The sequence below is a fragment of the Aquarana catesbeiana genome, linkage group LG04 (genome assembly GCF_042186555.1).
Source record: "Aquarana catesbeiana isolate 2022-GZ linkage group LG04, ASM4218655v1, whole genome shotgun sequence".
Lineage (NCBI taxonomy): Eukaryota > Metazoa > Chordata > Amphibia > Anura > Ranidae > Aquarana > Aquarana catesbeiana.
The window spans coordinates 600,374,001-600,395,450 of NC_133327.1; the positions used below are offsets into that span (position 1 = coordinate 600,374,001).

The window sequence follows — 21,450 nt, forward strand, 5'->3', positions numbered from 1 at the left end:
TTCCTGCTCAACTGGATGAATTTTGATCCATGTATGACCGGCTTAACACAAAAAGAAATTAATTTGTGGAGTTTGCATACCCATTAATCATAATGCTACTATGTTTATTTTTTTTACATAGCACCATTGTGGTCCAAAGACAATTACACAGAATATTTAACCGTTATGGGTTTTTGAGTTTTGCTTATGCATTGGCATCACTTATTTGGGTTTGTTTAATCAGGCATTTTCACTTAATGTGTGCATTGCTTTCTACTTAACAACACTAAAACAAACATCTTAAAGTAAGCTCTGTTTCAGGCTTTTGATGAATTATTCTGAAGAATGCTAATGTTATCCACAAGAGCACATTTTTAATTTGTGCAACAATTGTGTAAACAGGATTAGAAGAGTTAAACGGCATGTCAACGACCTACAGACATCAAGAGGTAAATAAAAGATCTTAAAATAAGCAAGGAACCTGAACACGTATTGCATTGTTGCATATCAAAGGCCTTTGTTTGTAGAAAATATGAATCAGAATGAACCAGGCTGTAGAAGGAAAAAGTTCATGTTTGTGAGTTTTTCTCGATATGCACAAACACAGCTGTTGTCAATTACATATGGTAAAAGAATTTAACATTTGTCAATATTTCACATGACTGCTTTAAGACTCTCATAGAATGCATTTTTCAGATGAATGCAGGGAGTAGTTTGATACCAGTGTACTGTAAGTGAACCAGATGTTGTAAAGAACATATCACCGCATGTAATGACATTTGTTGCTTTGATGCAGATGTCTCTTTTAAACTGCAGCGGCTTTACACACATTGTAATGTCCACAGCACAAGAAAATCCTTGTGTGTGTACTCAGCTGGGCTGTGAATGCATTTCTTATGACAGTAGTTAATCTGTGCACTGCACAAATGTAACTTGCTGGACAGTTGGGGAGGACAGCATTGGAAGCTATTGGAAACAAAGCACTGCTTGGCCTTTACATAGGATCACCCAAAAATGTGAACTGCATATCATCCTCAAAATGGTATTAGAATGACTTAAAGTGATACAAAACAATGGGGGTTATTTAGGAAATGCAAATCCACTTTGCACTACAAGTGCAAACTACAAGTGCAAAGTGCACTTGAAATTGCACTGAAAGTGCACTTGGAAGTGCAGTCGCTGTAGATCTGAGGGGAAGATCTGAAATGAGGGGAAGCTCTGCTGATTTTATTATCCAATCATGTGCAAGCTAAAATGCTGTTTTTTATTTTCCTTGCATGTCCCCCTCAGATCTACAGCGATTGCACTTCCAAGTGTACTTTCAGTGCAATTTCAAGTGCACTTTGCACTTGTAGTTTGCACTTATAGTGCAAAGTGGATTTGCTTTTCGTAAATAACCCCCCTTATTCTTATTTTCGAAAAATCATACATATACAGTACATTGCCACTACTTAATGTGTTCAAATATAAAGGTAGTCAGCACTAATCACCCCAAGCATATATAGCTGCTTGCAATAAAAGCAATATACTCAATCCTTATAAGCAATGAAAACAAAAAACAATGCAGTGCTATACAGTGTAACCACTGTTAGTATCAGACTGAATACAAAGCAGTGAAAAATTAATTCACTACAATATAAATATGTGTCTAGTGTCCCATATATACTCAGTAATTCTTAGTGCAAGTGTCCACAATAAATGAATATTACACTGCCCAAATGTCTCTGTGAAATAAAAAACTTTATGGATGCTTCTTATGTGCTTTGATCGGCTTTATTGAAGACTCACCAGAAATCCTGGCTCCTCAATTAAGTGTAGCAAACTCGTGTATCTATAATGGATTCCACATGGTCCACCAAAGCTGATTGTCTGTGGGATTTGTGGGGAGACCCAATTAGCTTCAATGAACCATGTGGAATCCATGATAGATATGAGTTTGCTGCACTTAATTGAGCAGCTGGGATTTCTGGTGAGACTTCAATTCAGCCGATCAAAGCATCAAAGCACATAAGGAGCATCCATAAAGTTTTTTATTTTTGCAGAGACATTTGGGCAGCATAATATTAATTTATTGTGGACACTTGCACTAAGAGTATTACTGAGTACATATGGGACACTAGACACATATATTTATATTGTAGTGAATTACATTTTTACTGCTTTGTATTTAGTGGGATACCAACATTGGTTATGTGGTGTATCTGGATTTTGCATAAGCATTTGACACAGTTCCCCATAAACGTTTACTGTACAAAATAAGGTCAGTTGGCATGGACCATAGGGTGAGTACATGGATTGAAAACTGGCTACAAGGGCGAGTTCAGAGGGTGGTGATAAATGGGGAGTACTCGGAATGGTCAGGGGTGGGTAGTGGAGTTCCCCAGGGTTCTGTGCTGGGACCAATCCTATTTAATTTGTTCATAAACGACCTGGAGGATGGGATAAACAGTTCAATCTCTGTATTTGCTTACAATGTAAACTTACTCTGCTTTTCTCCCTCCATATAATGTCTTCTGTGAGCTCTGCAACCTCCCTTTTTCCTCCCACACTTCCATTTGTTTGGAACGAGCAGTGAAAGTTAGTTGCAGTAATATGCACTGCTCTATGCATACTACAATTGCCATAGTCTCAGGAGTGAGCAAGAGAGGGGGCCACCTTCCTACATACAGTGGGACCATGGAGAACAAACATAGCCACCCTCTAATAGAAAGTCAGATCAGAGCAGCAAAAGAAAGGAATTTGGAGATTTGGAGGAGGCTGAGAAGGTACTTTTTGAGTTTAGAAGTTTAGAATATATGTTGAATAGATTTTTTTAAACCAGTGTTTAGTGTCACTTTAAAGTGGAGCTGAACTCAAAAAGTGTTGATTTGCTTTATTATAAGAAAAATCAAGAAATTTTAATTTTGTCTAAGCAGTATCCTGAAAAATGTACCTTTTGTACATAATCAATAAAAAAAAAAAAAAAAAAGAAGAAAAAAAAGTTGCTTGTGCCTGTCTCTCTGACCCAGTTTTCTTTTTTTGCCACAATCTTGCCCCTTGAACTATATCTTAATATAGAGAAGAAGAAGCCATAATCACATTTCTATTACAAATTAGAAACCTTTAGGAAATCTCAATAATAATGATTTTTATCAAGGAGTAATCAGAATTGCTTCAGATTTTAAATGTTTTAAATGTTTTAGATTTTTACATTTTTAAATTTTAAATATTTTAAATGTTTATTTATTGACAACTATTGACTAGTAAAAGTTCTACCTACCCTGAAACACAGTTACACAGTATAGCACTGCATTGTTTTTTGTTTTCAACACTACTACAGTACCAGCTGATTGGAGAAAAGCCAATGTAGCACCAATATTTAAAAAGGGTCCAAAATACATCCCTGGGAATTACAGACCATTTAGCCTAACATCAATAGTATGTAAACTCTTGGAGGGGATGGTAAGGGACTATATACAAGATTTTAGTAATAAGAACAGTATCATTAGCAGTAATCAGCATGGATTCATGAAGAATCGTTCTTGCCAAACCAATCTACTAACCTTCTATGAGGAGGTGAGTTGCCATCTAGATAAAGGAAGGCCCGTAGACGTGGTGTATCTGGATTTTGCAAAAGCATTTGACACAGTTCCCCATAAACGTTTACTGTACAAAATAAGGTCCGTTGGCATGGACCATAGGGTAAGTACATGGATTGAAAACTGGCTACAAGGGCGAGTTTAGAGGGTGGTGAAAAATGGGGAGTACTCGGAATGGTCAGGGGTGGGTAGTGGGGTTCCCCAGTGTTCTGTGCTGGGATCAATCCTATTTAATTTGTTCATAAATGACCTGGAGGATGGGATAAACAGTTCAATCTCTGTATTTGCAGACGATACTAAGATAAGCAGGGCAATAACCTCTCCGCAGGATGTGGAAACCTTGCAAAAAGATCTGAACAAATCAATGGGGTGGGCAACTACATGGCAAATGAGGTTCAATGTAGAAAAATGTAAAATAATGCATCTGGGTGGCAAAAATATGAATGCAATCTATACACTGGGGGGGAGAACCTCTGGGCGAATCTAGGATGGAAAAGGACATGGGGGTCCTAGTAGATGATAGGCTCAGCAATGGCATGCAATGCCAAGCTGCTGTTAAAAAAGCAAACAGAATATTGGCATGCATTAAAAGGGGGATCAAATCCAGAGATAAAACGATAATTCTCCCACTCTACAAGACTCTAGTCCGGCCGCACCTGGAGTATGCTGTCCAGTTCTGGGCACCAGTCCTCAGGAAGGATGTACTGGAAATGGAGCGAGTACAAAGAAGGGCAACAAAGCTAATAAAGGGTCTGGAGGATCTTAGTTATGAGAAAAGGTTGCGAGCACTGAACTTATTCTCTCTAGAGAAGAGACGCTTGAGAGGGGATATGATTTCGCTATACAAATACCGTACTGGTGACCCTACAATAGAAATAAAACTTTTTTGCAGAAGAGAGTTTAACAAGACTCGCGGCCACTCATTAAAATTAGAAGAAAAGAGGTTGAACCTTAAACTACGTAGAGGGTTCTTTACTGTAAGAGCGGCAAGGATGTAGAATTCCCTTCCACAGGCGGTGGTCTCAGCGGGGAGCATCGATAGCTTCAAGAAACTATTAGACAAGCACCTGAACGACTGCAACATACAGGGATATATAATGTAATACTGACACATAATCACACACACATAGGTTGAACTTGATGGACTTGTGTCTTTTTTCAACCTCAACTACTATGTAACTATGTAACTATGTAACTATGTACTTAATGGCCCTGTAGCCTATTTTTTTATGAAATCATTAGTTACAATTATTATTATTATACAGCTTTTATATAGCGCCAACAGTTTGCGCAGCGCTTAACAAAATGAAGGTAGACATTACAGTTACATTACAGTTGGTACAAGAGGAATCAAAGGGCCCTGCTCCTTAGAGCTTACAATCTAAACTTACTCTGCTTTTCTCCCTCCGTATAATGTCTTCTGTGAGCTCTGCAACCTCCCTTTTTCCTCCCTCACTTCCATTTGTTTGGAACGAGCAGTGAAAGTTAGTTGCAGTAATATGCACTGCTCTATGCATACTACAATTGCCATAGTCTAAAGTCCATCTCAGGAGTGAGCAAGAGAGGGGGCCACCTTCCTACATACAGTGGGACCATGGAGAACAAACATAGCCACCCTCTAATAGAAAGTCAGATCACAGCAGCAAAAGAAAAGAATTTGGAGATTTGGAGGAGGCTGAGAAGGTACTTTTTTGAGTTTAGAAGTTTAGAATATATGTTGAATAGATTTTTTTTAAACCAGTTGTTTAGTGTCACTTTAAAGCGGAGCTGAACTCAAAAAGTGTTGATTTGCTTTATTATAAGAAAAATTGAGAAATTTTAATTTTGTCTAAGCAGTATCCTGAAAAATGTACCTTTTGTACATAATCAATAAAAAAGAAAAAAAAGTTGCTTGTGCCTGTCTCTCTGACCCAGTTTTCTTTTTTTGCCACAATCTTGCCCCTTGAACTATATCTTAATATAGAGAAGAAGAAGCCATAATCACATTTCTATTACACATTAGAAACCTTTAGGAAATCTCAATAATAAGGATTTTTATCAAGGAGTAATCAGAATTGCTTCAGATTTTAAATGTTTTAAATGTTTTAGATTTTTACGTTTTTAAATTTTAAATATTTTAAATGTATATTTATTGACAACTATTGACTAGTAAAAGTCCTACCTGCCCTGAAAATAATGGATGGGCTGGTAAGGCCACTAGTAGAAAGGGATTACAAATTTAAACTGTTCTACCTATGAAACAAAACAAAATTCCTAATCTTATTTCTGACCTTCCACACTTTTCAGGGAATTTCCAGGCAAATTCAACCACTTTCAGTGAGCTCTCACTTGTGAAAACAAGCCTGCCACGGACATTAGATCAATGTATGTTGTAGGTGGTGAGTTTTATTTATCAATCTGTTAGTTTCTTTCCATGGAAAGGTGGGTAAAATGGTCATGCGTAGGGCCAGCAGGAAAACTTTCAGTCAATAAAGCCAATCTTTTTTATCCCCCTCTCCCCTCCCCATCCTTCACACCCATCGTCCTCTTACCCATTTTCAGCCTTTTTTTCTTTTCAATTGTTTTTTATATAAGCTTAGACCATATAATAAACATACATTTTACAGTGAAATAGTGAAATAATAAGCAGAATACATGAAAGCATTGCTTAACCTTAATATTAATAAAATACCTACACAATTTAGAGGCCTCATTACTCAGCCATTTTTTTTTGTTTTTTTTTAATAAAAAAAGTTTTTCACTTAACTTATTGAGTCTGCCATTCATGTCCCCCACCAGCACTGCAGCACTGGATTGGATGAGGTGGGGATAAGAGGGGTGGGGTAACATCATGAACTCCACCTCATCCAATCAGAGAATGCTTTGAGAATGAATTGCTCAAGCCACTACAGTGATTTACAGATTCTACATAGGCTTGTCAGGTATCATATATGCGTACTTACATTGTGCAAGCTGGCCCAATTGCAAAATATTTAATCCTCAAAGTTCAGCTTTAAAAGCTTGTTGTTTACAGAATTATAACTCAAGCTGAAATTTACACACACAAGTGAAGGAGTCAGTGAGATGATTCATCCCATACTGGACAGCTGTGTCCAAGGTTTTAGTCATAGACAGCAGGCCTCAAACCAGACAACTAGTGATGTGTTTTTTTTTTTAAAAGACCGATATAAAACAAAGTTCAAAAACTTTAGGACCATTATTCTAGTTCTGTTTAATTGGTTATATTTGTTCTGACAGCTGTATCATTGGAAAAGATATGAATATTTTGTGTAGCATGGAGATTTCTTTTCTGTATACTAAAATATTCAAAGTTAACATATCTTGTTTTTTGTGGTATTAAGGTGCTTGAAAGTGATCTTAGACACATACTGGGAATAAAATAAACAGACTCTCTTGACATGACCTCTCTGTCAGACACATGGTTTCACGATCACTGTACATTTTACAGCTCCAGAATTTGAACTACATTTCTTTCATATAAAACACAGTGGAATGTCCAAATGAATTAGGACATGTCCATGTAAGTTGTACATGAAAGTAAAGGCCTGCTTAATGTACAGGGGTGCCTGCTACATTATTGTATCGGCAAGGAAGCATGTAAAGGATAGTTTGAGTTATTTATTTCACATTACTGTTAACTGCATCAATTTAGAAACATACTTCAGGCCTCGTGAATAAAACCAATTAAATAATGACCAAATAATGCAGAATAATACCCTTTGTAAATAGCTGTTTTGATTTATAACTCAGGCTCAAAAACAGTTGTAGAATTCCGTAATGCTCACATCTTCTTATGGGATGACGGGTTTCTGACCCCATGCAGTGTGTTGCTTGTCCACATATTCTGACTCACGCTGTCTTTTGAATTGCAGGCTATGTCAAATTTGTCAGGATGTTTAGAGATGTGAATTCTGGTTAGACAAGGCAATAGACCATCAAACTGTGGTAGGAGCATAACTCCTTTACAAAGACTTCACAACTGAATGCATTTGCATTAACAGAAATACAAGATGGATGACTGTTCAGCAAGACTTAAAAGTAGCACACAACAATGCAACAATGCAGTAGAACTGAAAAAAACACTAAAGAAAGAATAAGGAGAACATATGCACACTCAAATATCAAAAACATTTATTATCAAAAACACAGATGCTCCTTACCAATATAACATATTACCCCCCCCCCCATTATAATTAAAACAGACAATTTATTAAGGACAGATAGTTTAATAAAGTGGTAAGAAGTATCCATATTTTTAATAATAAACTTTTTGATATTTGAGTGTGTATATGTTCTCCTTGTTCTTTTTTTGTGGTTTTTGATGTATATTATTTTGGGGTGTGTGAAATTTCACCCCATTTTGGTAAATTTTGGTAAATTTTATTTATTACCCCAATTTAGTAGTCCTACCTGGCTTAAAGTGGAAAATGAGAATAGCACAGTAATAAAGGACACAAGTTCTTGTTTTGTAGAAGATAAGTGATCAAATTGGCTCATTTATGAAAACTGTTAAATATGAAGTCAATTTTTATAGCTACTTCGATATCGCCTTTGAAATATCAAACACAATGGGTTTTGATTTACTAAATACAAATAGACTGTTTATTTTGCAGAGGAAGTCGCACTTTTCAAGGGAAATTTCTCCCAGAGCTTAATTATTTTTTTTTCCTTGCTCATGATTTGGTATTCTTTGCAAAGTGAAATTTCAGCCCATTCAGTAAGCTTTGAGGAAAATTCCTTTGAGATGTGCAACTTTCCTTGCAAAGCAAACTGTTTTTTTGCCTTTAGTAAATCAATTCATCTTGTGAATCAACAGTGTTGCATATAGTAAACTAATTAGGACAGGTAATGCTGTGATTGCTTTTTTCAGGTAACCAGTCTGCCATCCAATACCATTGGTCAGATTTCAGGATTTTCAGTAGGCATGACCAATAAAAAGCCTCACATTTTCTAATTTAAGGAGGATATCCATCCCGCCACCCGCAAAAAAAACTGTAGCTGGTGACTTTCAATAGAAGGACACTGACTTGTTCGGGGATCCACCACTATCCTCACCCTAGCCAGTTTTTCACCTGCTTTCAGGGCTCAGGCGTCAGCATGTTTACTAAGGAAAGCCAGCTACGACTCCTTGCAGCTTCACAGCTGGCTTCCGACTGTACATGCAAAAGGCATGCTGCACTTTGTTGAATGCTCCTGTGATGTGTCCCATAAGGCTGCAGGCAAAGTGGGGAGCCAAACTTTCAGTTGGAACACTTAGGCGATATGTGCAAAAGTTTGAGCGGAAGTAGGAGCGGGTACCTGTCAAAACTAGGTTCCTGCTCCCCCCCAAAAAAATTTGTCCAAAATTGTCAGAGGAAGGGGGAGGAGGTGGAAAAGCAGAACCTCCCCTTTAGGGTGTCATGCTTGTTATTCTGATGTTATATATAATAAGGTTATCTTGGTTGTGACAGCGACTTTCAATTTTATATTCTAAATTTCATCTTAGCATTCTTTTTCCTTTTTATCACTGATATCTTTGAACCAATATTGTAAAGATGGTAGGGGCAACTGCTAGGAAATCAATCTATGCTGACCTGATGGTATTCATACCAATACATTTTTATTTGTATTTTAGACTGCACTTTTGTGTATCCAAGTTTAAAAATAATCCTATGGGCAAATCGACAATAGTAAAAAAAAAAAAAACACCCCTCGAAAAGTTAATTATTTGAACAAACAGGCTCTGTGTACTTCTCATTGTCAACATGTAAAGAAAGAGACAAAGGATGTCAATAGCAATTGCAAAGACTATGGAAACATCTTTGTTACTCAGAAGACATAATCACTTCCAAGGAAAGGCAAAGAATTCCTAGACAAGGTAAAGAAAAAATTAATTCAGCATATAAATGATCTGCTTAGGACTTTTTAGATGAACATAGCAGTATCAGATCCACAGCAAGCCTGGGAGTGTCCATATAAAACATTTAACTCACCAAACTGACCTCGCTGAATCTAAAGGAACAGCATGACAGTTGCTATGTTAGTTCTGTGATGAGTGATTATGATGGTGCTAGGAATAAAAAACATTATTATATAGACATATTTAGTGTTAAACAATGGTATCCAGGGACCAACCATGCATCAAGTTTTGACAGCCTACTGTAGAATCAAAAATAATATCTTTGGCAAAACAGATAATTTACATCACGCGGACACTAAATCGGAATTTTAAATACATTGCATTATAAGCCTAAAAGATTAGACAGCAGTACAGATTTTTTTTCCAATATCTTTTTAGTTTGCAATACTCTGTAGGTGTTACTGCTTACTTACTTGGAGCCCTCTGGAGCAGTGGTTACCAACCATTGGGCATCGGCTCACTGCTAGGCCATGGCCTCCCTCCTGTGGGGTGATAGTTTCATGTCTGCTTCAATAGTTAGACTGTAGCTGTTGGAACAGGCAGGAAGCCATGGCCTGGCAGAAGTGTGCTGTTGTTGGCTCATGGAATGAGGGTAAAGCTGCAGAGCTCCTTCTAGCCAACTCTGCCCGCTCCTCTATTCTAGTAGGAAACAAAGAACCTAGTGTGCATCACTTTTCTGGGACTGTAAGAACCCCAGGGTGTCTGACAGTCCCAGTAAAGTAACATGCACTGGACTTCAGCTGTCCTACAAGTACAGAGCAGCAACCAGAGCTGGCTAGAAATAGCCTTGAGCGTTCACCTTCATTTCAAAAGCCAGCAAAAGTGCAAGACAATGCAGATATTGTCCTCATACGTAAGCCCAATTTGCTGCTGCTGTCTATCTGTGCAAGCCTGAGCCTGTGACACTGCCTACCTCATCGATCTTCTTTGATGCTTACTTTGAAATTGCTTGCTTGTAAAGCATATTTGGCTACCTTATAGAAAAGACCAGCACTGCATCATGCTTCATTCACAGAGATCATTTTGTAAATAAATTACAAGGCCCATCTACCCTTGGCAGATGGACTTATAGTTCTCTATGGAACATGAGTGCGGTAATCAATGCACTCATTGGAGGAAGAGTTTATAGGTGCCTGTCACTGTGCCCTGCGAAAACATTTTTTTTAAATGGCTCCTGTGAATAAAATAATAAATGTACTTTTTTCCTGCGAATATATAGCCGTGGCCAAAAGTTTTGAGAATGGCACAAATAATAATTTTCACAAAGTTTGCTGCTTCTGTGTTTTTAGATTTTATTGTCAGATGTTACTAGGGTCAACTGAAGTATAATTACAAGCATTTCATAAGTGTCAAAGGCATTTATTGACAATTATGTTAAGTTTATGCAAAGAGTCAATATTTGCAGTACTGACCCTTCTTTTTCAAGACCTCTGCAATTCACCCTGGCATGCTGTCAATCAACTTCTGGGCCACATCCTGACTGATGGCAGCCCATTCTTGCATAATCAATGCTTGGAGCTTGTCAGAATTTATAGGGTTTTCTTTGTTCACCCCCCTCTTGATGATTGGCCGCAAGTTCTCAATGGGATTAAGGTCTCGGGAGTTTTCTGGCCATGGACCCAAAATGTATATGCTTTGTTCCCCAAGCCCTTATCACTTTTGCCTTATGGCAAGGTGCTCCATCATTCTGGAAAATGTTGGATGAGGATGTTTTTGTACCATTCTTTATTCATGCTGAAAAAAATGATCCATACTCCGGTTAGTTGATGCATTTCAGCCTATAAGGCCTTAGTCATAACTAAGGCCTTATAGGCTGAAACGTGCAAACTGACTTAATCTGCGTTTGTTCACTGTGGCTATTTAATAAAATGAAGAAATTTTAAGAGCAACAACTGTAGTGTGGATCATTTTTTTCAACATTACTCTACTCAGCCAGTGACTATGGACGAGCACCTGGGAGCTCTGCTATCTATGTGGTGTATGGGTAGTAGCACTGACTTTTCTGTTCATTCTTTATTCATGGCTGTGTTCTTAGGCAAAATTGAGAGTGAGCCCATTCCCTTGGCTGAGTAGCAATCCCACATGTGAATGGTCTCAGGATGCTTTACTGTTGGCACAACATGACACAGGACTGATGGTAGCGCTCACCTTTTCTTTTCTGGATAATATTTTTTCTGGATGCCCCAAACAATCGAAAAGGGGATTCATCAAAATAAGTAACTTTACTCCAGTCCTCAGCAGTCCAATCCCTGTACCCTTTTCAGAATTTCAGTCTGTGCCTGATGTTTTTCCTGGAGAGAAGTGGCTTCTTTGTTGCCCTTCTTGACCCCAGGCCACTCTCCAAAAGTTTTTACCTCACTGTGCACAGACTTACACCTGCCTGCTGCCATTCCTGAGCAAGCTCTGTACTGGTGGGGCCCCGATCCCGCAGCTGAATCAACTGTAGGAGATGGTCCTGGCGCTTGCTGAACTTTGTTGGGCGCCCTGAAGCTTTCTTCACAAATGCATATTTTTTATGAGATTAAGTTAATTTTCATGGCAATTAGAATCCTTAGGAACCTGGCTGTAGAGTGATAATACAGGCTCTGGTCAGGGGGAGATGTTTAGAAAAATGCATTACCTACTCCCACTCAGGCGTGCAAATGCAATTTTGTTGTAGATAAGAAATGGGAGGTTGCCAGTGGCTGAACAGTTCTAAATCGCATGGGCTTGTGAACACAGTGACCACAGACATTGCCCTGCATGGGCTGTCATTATCATTTGGGGAAGCTGCAAGTAATTTTAAATACAAAGCCTTGGCGTCCATGATGATTAAATACATTTCACAACCGGACATCACAACCATAAATCTGACTTTGGTTTGAGTGGCTTTGGATTAGTATTAAAATCGGGACTACTCAGTGGCATGAAAAAATACACATGCCTACTCACATACACAACTCTCAAATGCAATATGAAATATTTATTATAGTATAAAAACTTGGTTATTTATGGTTATTTTCTTCTATAATCATCTGAGCATTCGCCAGCAATGAACTCTAACAACAGTTGCTTGGTAATTATTACAGTATGCCTTTACTTTCTTAACAAAGGACCGAGTCATTTATCTTTGCTGGATAAACAAAAAACACACCAAAAAACTGTACAGCATAGCTGAATAATTGAACAATGTAATTTAATTGCAAAAAATATACAATAAAAATGTCTAATTTCCTGCTTATTATATTACTGCAATGCAATTTAAAAATAAATCTTTAATCGCTATATGCTAGGTGATTTATATATTTTTCCTACATGCTAATTGCTAGTACAAAAGGCTTGGAAAAACACCAACACACCAAAGGAAATATTTAGATTATGTCATGAAGACAGGCAAATATTTATTAATGTATAACTTTTAGTAGCTTTTTTTCCTGTTTGATTTGTAAGGTTAAAAAATAAAAGCACAACATTTTAAATCAAGTTTTGCACTATTTTTAGTCTTGTTTTTGCAAATTACCATATACTGCAAGGTCAACCTGCAGCCCAGCTGCTGTTCTATGGCAGTTAGAAAATTAACAGAAGCAAACATAGAATGGGTGAGGCATCTTATTTCATTCAGCAATACACTGGTAATGCTAAGATTTTAGGAAGATACCAGTTTAAAGCAAATTAATTTCTTGAAAATCCTTCTCTCACGAAGAGAATTATTGGCATGGAGCCCATGATTCCTTGAACTAAACAGCACTTTTTCTAAAAGCCTAATATCTGATAAAACTCATATTTTGGGCACATCCCCATCTGTTCCACTATATAATGGGGTTTTGCAATGGTTCATAAAAAGGTACCCCAATATCCAATCAAATTACAAGGTCCTGTGGTGTATGTTGAGGCTTCTGAAGCCTGTAGCCTCCCTGGCGGTATGATTATATCAGAATTTTGCATCTCAAAGCGGTACAATTATTTTGCATAGAAATTTGGCGTTTTATATTGTAGGCCTGTAATTCTTAGCAATAACACACTTAAATCTGTCCACCAAGAGTCTAGTAGATATCCTGGGTATGATGAAGTTTGAAACACAAAATCACAAATTATAATATAATAAATAAATATAAATAATTATAAAAAATAATAATAAAATTAATTTCCCAACGATTCACTATCGCTCAATTCTGCAAGTGTTCTAATTTACTATTGCTGTTTTCTAGCTGGTCTAAAACCACTTTTGACGTAAAGGGACACTTTTTGGTTGCTATGGACAATCTCAAGTTTCCAGGTAGAAAGAACAGTATACATAATATAAAACTGCATACAGGGCATTGGACAAATCACTGGGGACAAAAGGGATGTGAAATAATTTCATACAGTAATGTAATCTGTAAGATTACAGTGTACTGTATGTATTATGTTTTTTCACTTTCACTTTTTTGAAGTTGCGACGCTGGCCGGAAAGGGAGCCTGGCACAGAGAGGCTTCAGGTGAAGGACAGAGCCCGCAAACACAGCGGGGGGACATTGCAGGATCCTGGGGACAAGGTAAATACACTGCACCAGGATCCTGCAATGCAATCCCGAGTGTGGCTTGGAGTTACTGCTATTGGTGCTGAAATTTAATCCCGAGCCACACTCGGGAAAACTGCCAGGGAGGTTAACATATGACATCTGTTAGGGCCAGTTGTCAGTTAAAGTGGTTCTTTAGTTTTTTTGAAAAAAAATATTAAAAGTCAGGTAGCTGGTAGCTGCTGGCTCTTAATAAAAGAACACTCACTTGTCCAGGGGTCCAGCAGCATGCCCAACTAAATGCTTCTTCACCGGTCTTTGGGTCCATGGCACCAGCATGTTTACTCTGGGCAGGCAGCTGTCATTCCTTGAGGCTTCACAGCCTACTGCCCATAGAGCATGTGCAAGCCGTGCTGCGCTTTGTGAATGTTCAGCCTTCTAGGACCTGTGAGGTGTCCCAGAAGGTTGCGGGCGCATGGGGAGAAATACTTTGGGTGGATTGCCATGGCAATCTGCTGTAGGAGTATGTACCTGTCAAAACCAGGTACCTGGTCCCCCTCTAAAAAATAAAGTCCAAAAAAAAAGGGGGAGGAGGGCATAAAAAATAGAAGGGGGAGGAGGGCATAAAGCAAAACCTACCCTTTAGGATGAAGTTTTACTTTAAACGGCTTAGGCGATAGCTTTACTTTAGAATATACCCAATTCTAAAAGAAATAAAGTTAATCAACATAATTTACCATTACTCCATAACTTTAAAAAAATACAAAAACATTAGCACACTAATGAACTGAGCTACACATTCCTGATTGCTATATCCAAGCTTCACTGTGCCGCCAACATGTTTTAGCATTGGCATAAACCCAGAGGCCATTTAGTTTATTAATATATTAAATAAATAAAAACATTTTTAAACAAATTTCATTTTGGCTTCTTGTCTAAAAATGACATATAAGGGGGACACACCCTGAACATAGCTTCTTTGCCATGCTTGGGATCACAAATGGCTATGTAATAACAATGAGGTAAAACATTTACAGACATTTACCAGTTGTACAGTAATGCTTGGTTTAATTTTTTAACTATTTCTGTTTAATTTGGACCCCCTTTAGTGGGCTCAAAAGTATATATGACTGACTTTATCTATTTTAGGCTGCAGTTTTGCTTGAAGTTGCTAGAAGACTCTGAAATGTTGAAATTAGCAAAGTTTTACATAGAGTCAACTTGTTTGAAGTGCTTTTCTGGGTGTTTCTCTCTGGTGGACTATTCGGGGGTGAATACACATTAATGATTGAATAGTAAATAATTATGTGTAAGTGTACTATTTGTTTATTTATAAATCCTATCAATTAGCAATCATTTTAAATATATCTTTCAATATCTTTGGGGTAGTGTTCTCCTCTGGTCCCAGGCAGTGCCTCCTCTTGTTCTTGCCTTGTAAACACTGATCTCTACATGATTATGCATATGGGTGGTTTTTATCATGTTCGTAAGCAGGGGCGTTGCTAGGTCTGCAAAAGATCTGGGGCTAGAGCCCATAGCAACGGTCACCAACCTTTTTGCATGCCCGGGGGGGGGGGGGGGGGGTAGACCGGTGGTAAGCAATTTTTCACGGCCGATGGCTCATGTTGGCGCTTCAATCACCATGGCACCATGGTTGATATCGTGTCAAGGAGATTGAAGAAGTACATTATTTCTTACAACTTGTTAAATTCTAATATATAATGAAGTGGTTCAACTCACTATACTGCAGAATCAGTGGGAGCCCTGGGCGTGTCACTTGCCACATCTCCTGCCACCAGATGCAGCGTGTCACTTGCCACCGTCACCTGTCACCAGATGCAGCGTGTTACTTGCCACTTTCACCTGGCAGCAAATGTGGATTGTCACTTGCCACGTCTCCTGCCACCATTTGCAGATTGTCACTTGCCACATCTCTTGCCACCATTTGCAGATTGTCACTTGCCACGTCACCTGCCACTATTTGCAGATTGTCACTTGCCACGTCTCCTGGCACCATTTGCAGATTGCCACATCTTCTGCCACCATTTGCAGATTGTCACTTGCCACGTCACCGGCCACCAGATGTGGGTTGTCACTTGCCAACTGATGTGGATTGTCACTTGCCATGCCAGTCAGTGCCACCAAATGTGCATTGACGCTGCATTGGTGGCAGGCTGACAAGCACCTCCGACATTGAAGCAAGGGGGTCTGGCTGCAAAGTGGAGCTCTATGATGACAGGTAGCACATGGCCTCAACTCCACCATGCTGTTAGGGCGGAAGAGTGCTGATGTGTGGCTGGCAGTGAGAGATGATGTCATCTCTTTGCTGCTCGCCGCACCTCACTCCCAAATTGATGAGGCCTGGCTGTGAAGAGCGCTGATGTGGAGATGTCATCTCTGCTCGTCTGCCTTCTCGCTTCTCTCTTCTCCCCCGCCACTCTCATGCAGCCAGCCCGCCCACTGCAGCAGCCGCAACTCGCTGGTTAGGCAGGGACCCTGCAGCAAGAGACTCGGGGCTATGGGCCCCAGATTCGGGCCTATAGCCCCAATAGCCACCCCCTAGCAACGCCCCTGTTCGTAAGTACCCATGATAAAATATGGACATTTGTACTTTACTTTGGGTTTTGTAGATATTACTATTATTTGCAATCATTTATAATTTCTTCTTGTATTCTACACTTTAGATTGTTTACCCATCATTAACTCTAAAATTTGAAATTCAACTAAAAGCGTAGAGTTGATGGCTCATCAAGCTGCTTTTGATAACGTTGCACATAGATGACGAAATGCATCAAGCCAAATCTCCCATGCGTCACCTCTGGCCCAGAAAGTGGAACGCATGCCAGGTAACCATTACTATCAATCCTTTGGAGGCCGTTTTTACCAGTAACGTTTTGTCCATTTTACCTTTAGTTTTTACACAACCAATTCCCAAGAGTTTTTTTTACCATGTAAAATGCCTTATATTGAATAAATCACCTAAGGATTTTACACAATGAGAAGTTTTCTCTCTATTGATTGCATACCTGTATAACTCGGTTTTGGAACGCGAGAGCCATCGTTGGAGGTAATCTCTACCAGTGGGAGTCACCAGAGGATATCGCAGTGGGATAGGTCCCCCAACAAAGACCTACAAGCTCAGCAGACTTTCCTTACTATATGGTAGGGAGTCAATCATATATGGTGAGTGCGGAGTGTTTACAGTCTTTCACGTGGTGGATGCACAGACATCAATTTGGAAACAGAGCATGAAAGCACTTTATTGTACAGAAAAGAGACTTTGGGAGCTATTTACTAAAACTGGAGAGTGCAATATCTGGTCCAGCTCTGCATAGAAACCAAGCAGCTTCTAGGTTTTATTGTCAAAGCATAATTGAACACGCTGAGTTTAGAAGCTGATTGGCTACCATGTACAGCTGCATCAGATTTTGCACTCTCCAGTTTTAGCAAATCAACCCCTTTGTTTTGCACAGTTATCACTGTATGCACTATATTTGTCACTTTAAATTATTGATTGATCATTTCTACATTAAGATATTTTAAGAATATTTTTGAGTACACAATACAATATTGGATTATGTTTTTGTCACCATGCATCAATATTGATTGGTGTAATAATATTTTCACAGTATATATCATTATAGTAGTGGTACCTTATATTAGTTTAAGGTGGAGCAAGTGCTGTGTGTATTTTATTCACTGATCTCTACATGATTATGCATAGGGATGGTTTTTATCATGTTCGTAAGTACCCATGATAAAATATGGCCATTTGTACTTTAGTTTGGATTTTGTATATATTATTGATATTTGCAATCATACATAATTTGTTCTTGTTTTGTATACTTTAGATTGTTTACCCATCATTAACTCTTGAAAAAGTTGGAAATCAACGAAACACGTAGAGTTGATTGCTCATCTTTTTCCAATAATGTTACGATTAAGCTATAAATGAACTTTTAGAAGATGATGTTCTCATTTTACAGAATATTAGACAGACACATGAGGAATATTAGTCTTGTTTTATCAATTATGTACTATTTCATGACTTAAATATAAGCTATCAACTTTTAATATACTGTATACACTTTATGATCCCTTCCAGGAAACATTAAATGTCCCTTACTCCTTCTCTCCAGTATATTGTTTATACTCAGAGTATTGGTACCATCATACTCCTTGAACAATCCCAAATCTATACATACCATTTCTAGTACTTGCATACAAATTGATGTCCAGTATACAAACTGGATGTTTACATGTATTTAACCCTCACAAATCAGCAGGACCTAAAAAAACCACCCGAACACTGTAACTGAAGAGAAAATATTAATTAAAACCACTTTGTAATCCATTTAAAGCACTTTTGCAAATTTTACAAAAAGAAAAACTTAAAGCATAACTCCACTTTTGTTGAGAAAAAAACATTCCCCCTGGGTGATCTGTGTACATTGCAAAGATTATAACAACCTTTGTTGCAGATTCCTACCTTTAGTTATTCTGAAGAAATCCCTGTGTGTTTGTCTGTGCCTCTGGGCACAGTGGGTCTAATGGGAGTGGTTTCATAATTATCAGTCAGCTGTGGCAGCTGCAGGACACTTATGAGGACAGCTGCTGGGCCTGCATCCCTTTACCCGTGTTCCTATTGGGAGTATCTCACCAAAAATGACATTTTTGTTGCAGGGGTGCCTGAAATCTGACTTGTATCTTAGGCAGACTTCTGGGAAAATTGACAAGCCAATCACACAAGCAGGTAATTAGGTTTCTGGGGAGTGGTCAGTAAACAGTCTGTGTACAGAACAGCTCCATGTAGCCATATTGCATTGCATATATAGAAAATTACAGCAGCTGCTAATTGAAAAGGAAAGGTAATAACATTCAATTACAATATGACTTGTATCACAATTGTATATTATTATTTTATATATATTATTTTTTCTATATATGCTATTTTTTCCCCTACAAAAGTGGAGTTACCCTTTAACCACTTCAGCCCCGGAAGATTAGGCTGCTCAATGACCAGAGCACTTTTTGCAATTGGGCACTGTGCTGCTTTAACTGGTAATTGCGCGGTCTTGCAATGTTGTACCCAAAGGAAATTTGCGTGCTTTTTTCCCACAAATAGAGCTTTCTTTTGATGGCATTTGATTGCCTCTGCAATTTTTATTTTTTGCAATATAAACGGAAAAAGACTGAAAATGTTGAAAAAAAAAGGATATTTTCTAGTATTTGTTGTAATAAAAATCCAATCAACTAAATTTTAGTCATACATTTAGGCCAAAATGTATTCAGCCACATGTCTTTGGTAGAAAAAATGTCAATAAGCATATATTTACTGGTTTGTGCAAAACTTATAGCGTCTACAAACTATGGTGCTTTTTCTGGAATTTACGCAGCTTTTAGGTTACGACTGTCTAATGCCGCGTGCACATGATCGAAAATGCCGCCAGCAAAACTCCGATGAGAGCTTTTGTTTGGAAAATGTGACCATGTGTATGCTCCATCAGTCTTTTGCTGGTGGAATTCCAGCCAGCAAAAGATTGAGAGCATGTTCTCAATTTTTCGGTCACGAAACGTTCCTATCTGAAAAAGCGATTGTCTGTATGCAATTCCGACGTGCAAAAAAATCACGTATGCTCAGAATCAAGTATGAGATGGAAGAGCTCTGTATGGTAAAACTACCGTTCGTAATGACGATGGCACATTTGTCACACTGAAATGTTTTAAATAGTTTAATGCAGCGCATTCTCTTCTTCTTTAGAATGCTAGAAGAATGAAGTTATTTTGCTGCTCATATTCACACAGTTCTCACAAACTGATTTCTTTATTATTTCTTGTGATCTCATGAATAATCTTTTTTGTTTTTAAAGCCAGATCTCCATAACAATGTTTAACATTTTTTTTTAATAGTCATTTTTATTTTATTTTATTTTTTTTTTTTAATCAATATCTCCTGTTGTTTTTTTTATTTATAAATTATTTTAGTGATCTCCATATTTTTTTTTATTTTGTATGTCACGTTTCCACAACAACATTATTATCTTGTATTTGTAAACCTCAAGGAGGTTGCTTGGTGTCCTTTGTTAATTAGACATTGTATTTTTGAAATGTAGATGCCTACTCACAAAAAAACTATCATATTTGAAGAAAAACACATAGGCAAGTATTTTCATATAAAAAATCTCCATTTATTCTGGCTCTTAATAACAAAATAAAGAGGAAGGCAACGCTGGAGAAACTGCTGGAATTTGTGAAGCCTTTCTACCCCAGGGCAGACATCAACTCTTTGTAAATTAAAATTAGCCTGAGAAGTCCATATAATAGGGAGCACAAACTGGTCCAGGACTCCCAGAGATCACGAACAGCATCAGATGACATATATGTCCCCAGGCTATGGTACTACAACAGCCTGCATCTTCTGTCAGACCAGACTGAAGCCAGGTCATCACTTTCTTGTCCTCCTTGCAGCCTTCCCTCGACGCTGCCCTGCAGCCTTCCCTGCAGCCTGTGGCTCTGGAGGGGGACTTGTGGCAGAAGGAGGAGGAGGAAGAGGATGGGTGAGCGCACATAAGTGGACATCATCGGTCATTTGCCCCCTCAACCCCTTGTGAATGGCCTCAAAAAATTTTTTTTCACAGTTGAGGCATTGGCCCTCCTCCATTTTGTGCAAATTTGAGGCTATATAGTAGCCATAGGCCTCTCCAGTGTCGAGGAGGGCTTTCAGGGCCTCATTAGCCTCCTTAATGAGGACAAGTGCTGCCTCCTCCACGTTCCTCCCCTTCCTGGGCCTTTTGGGTGAAAGACGGAGGGGAGGGACCTGGGATTGGGTGAGGCTGGGCCTGGCCACCTCCTGGCTGACACTAACCCCCACCTCCTGCTGACATTAACCCCCACCTCCTGGCTGACACTTCCCCCCGCCTCCTCCTGTGTGCCACATTCCAGAGCCTCCTCCTGGCTGAGGTCTTCCTGTGTATGAAAAAGGGACATAGTTTTAGTTTTTGGTTCATCAATCACACAAAATTTTCAGCTTATGACTGTTGCAAATTGAATGTTAATAAATAGAAAAGACTATCATTCTGAGCCCAGCATTTTTCATTCTTGTCCCAATCATTTTTGACCCCTACTGTCTATTGATATGTCAAAAACTTTTTGTTAAATAATTCATTTCTTAGAAATAATAACATCTAGTTAACAACAATAATTTTCCCACAAAAAATATGTTTAAAAATACTATACCTGGCTCCAGCTGGGCTCCTCAATTTCTTCCAGGATGGAAGGCCCAGGTTGGTCCTCGGAAGCCTCAGCTGGGGTTGAGGGAAGGGTTGAGGGAAGGCTGGATGGAAGGGGGGCCGGAAGAGTCCAAAGTGATTCCCTGGCTTCCATCAGGTCTCCTAGAAACTGCCTCTTGTTGTAGTACCACAGACTGGGTACATACACATCCTCTGCTGCTGCTCCTGACCTCATGGACCCTTTGGACCTTCTGAATTTCCTTCCTATACGTGCTTTTCAAGCTACC

At 38.7% G+C, this 21,450-nt stretch overlaps 1 long non-coding RNA gene across 1 annotated transcript; it reads left to right on the top strand.

Moving 5' to 3' along the window:
• Nucleotides 1-317: 317 nt before the first annotated feature.
• Nucleotides 318-16,815, top strand: LOC141140748 (uncharacterized). Its single transcript, XR_012243994.1, has 3 exons — nt 318-428; nt 9,172-9,414; nt 16,619-16,815. It is a non-coding gene; the product is annotated as an uncharacterized lncRNA (long non-coding RNA).
• The last annotated feature ends 4,635 nt before the right edge of the window (nt 16,816-21,450 follow it).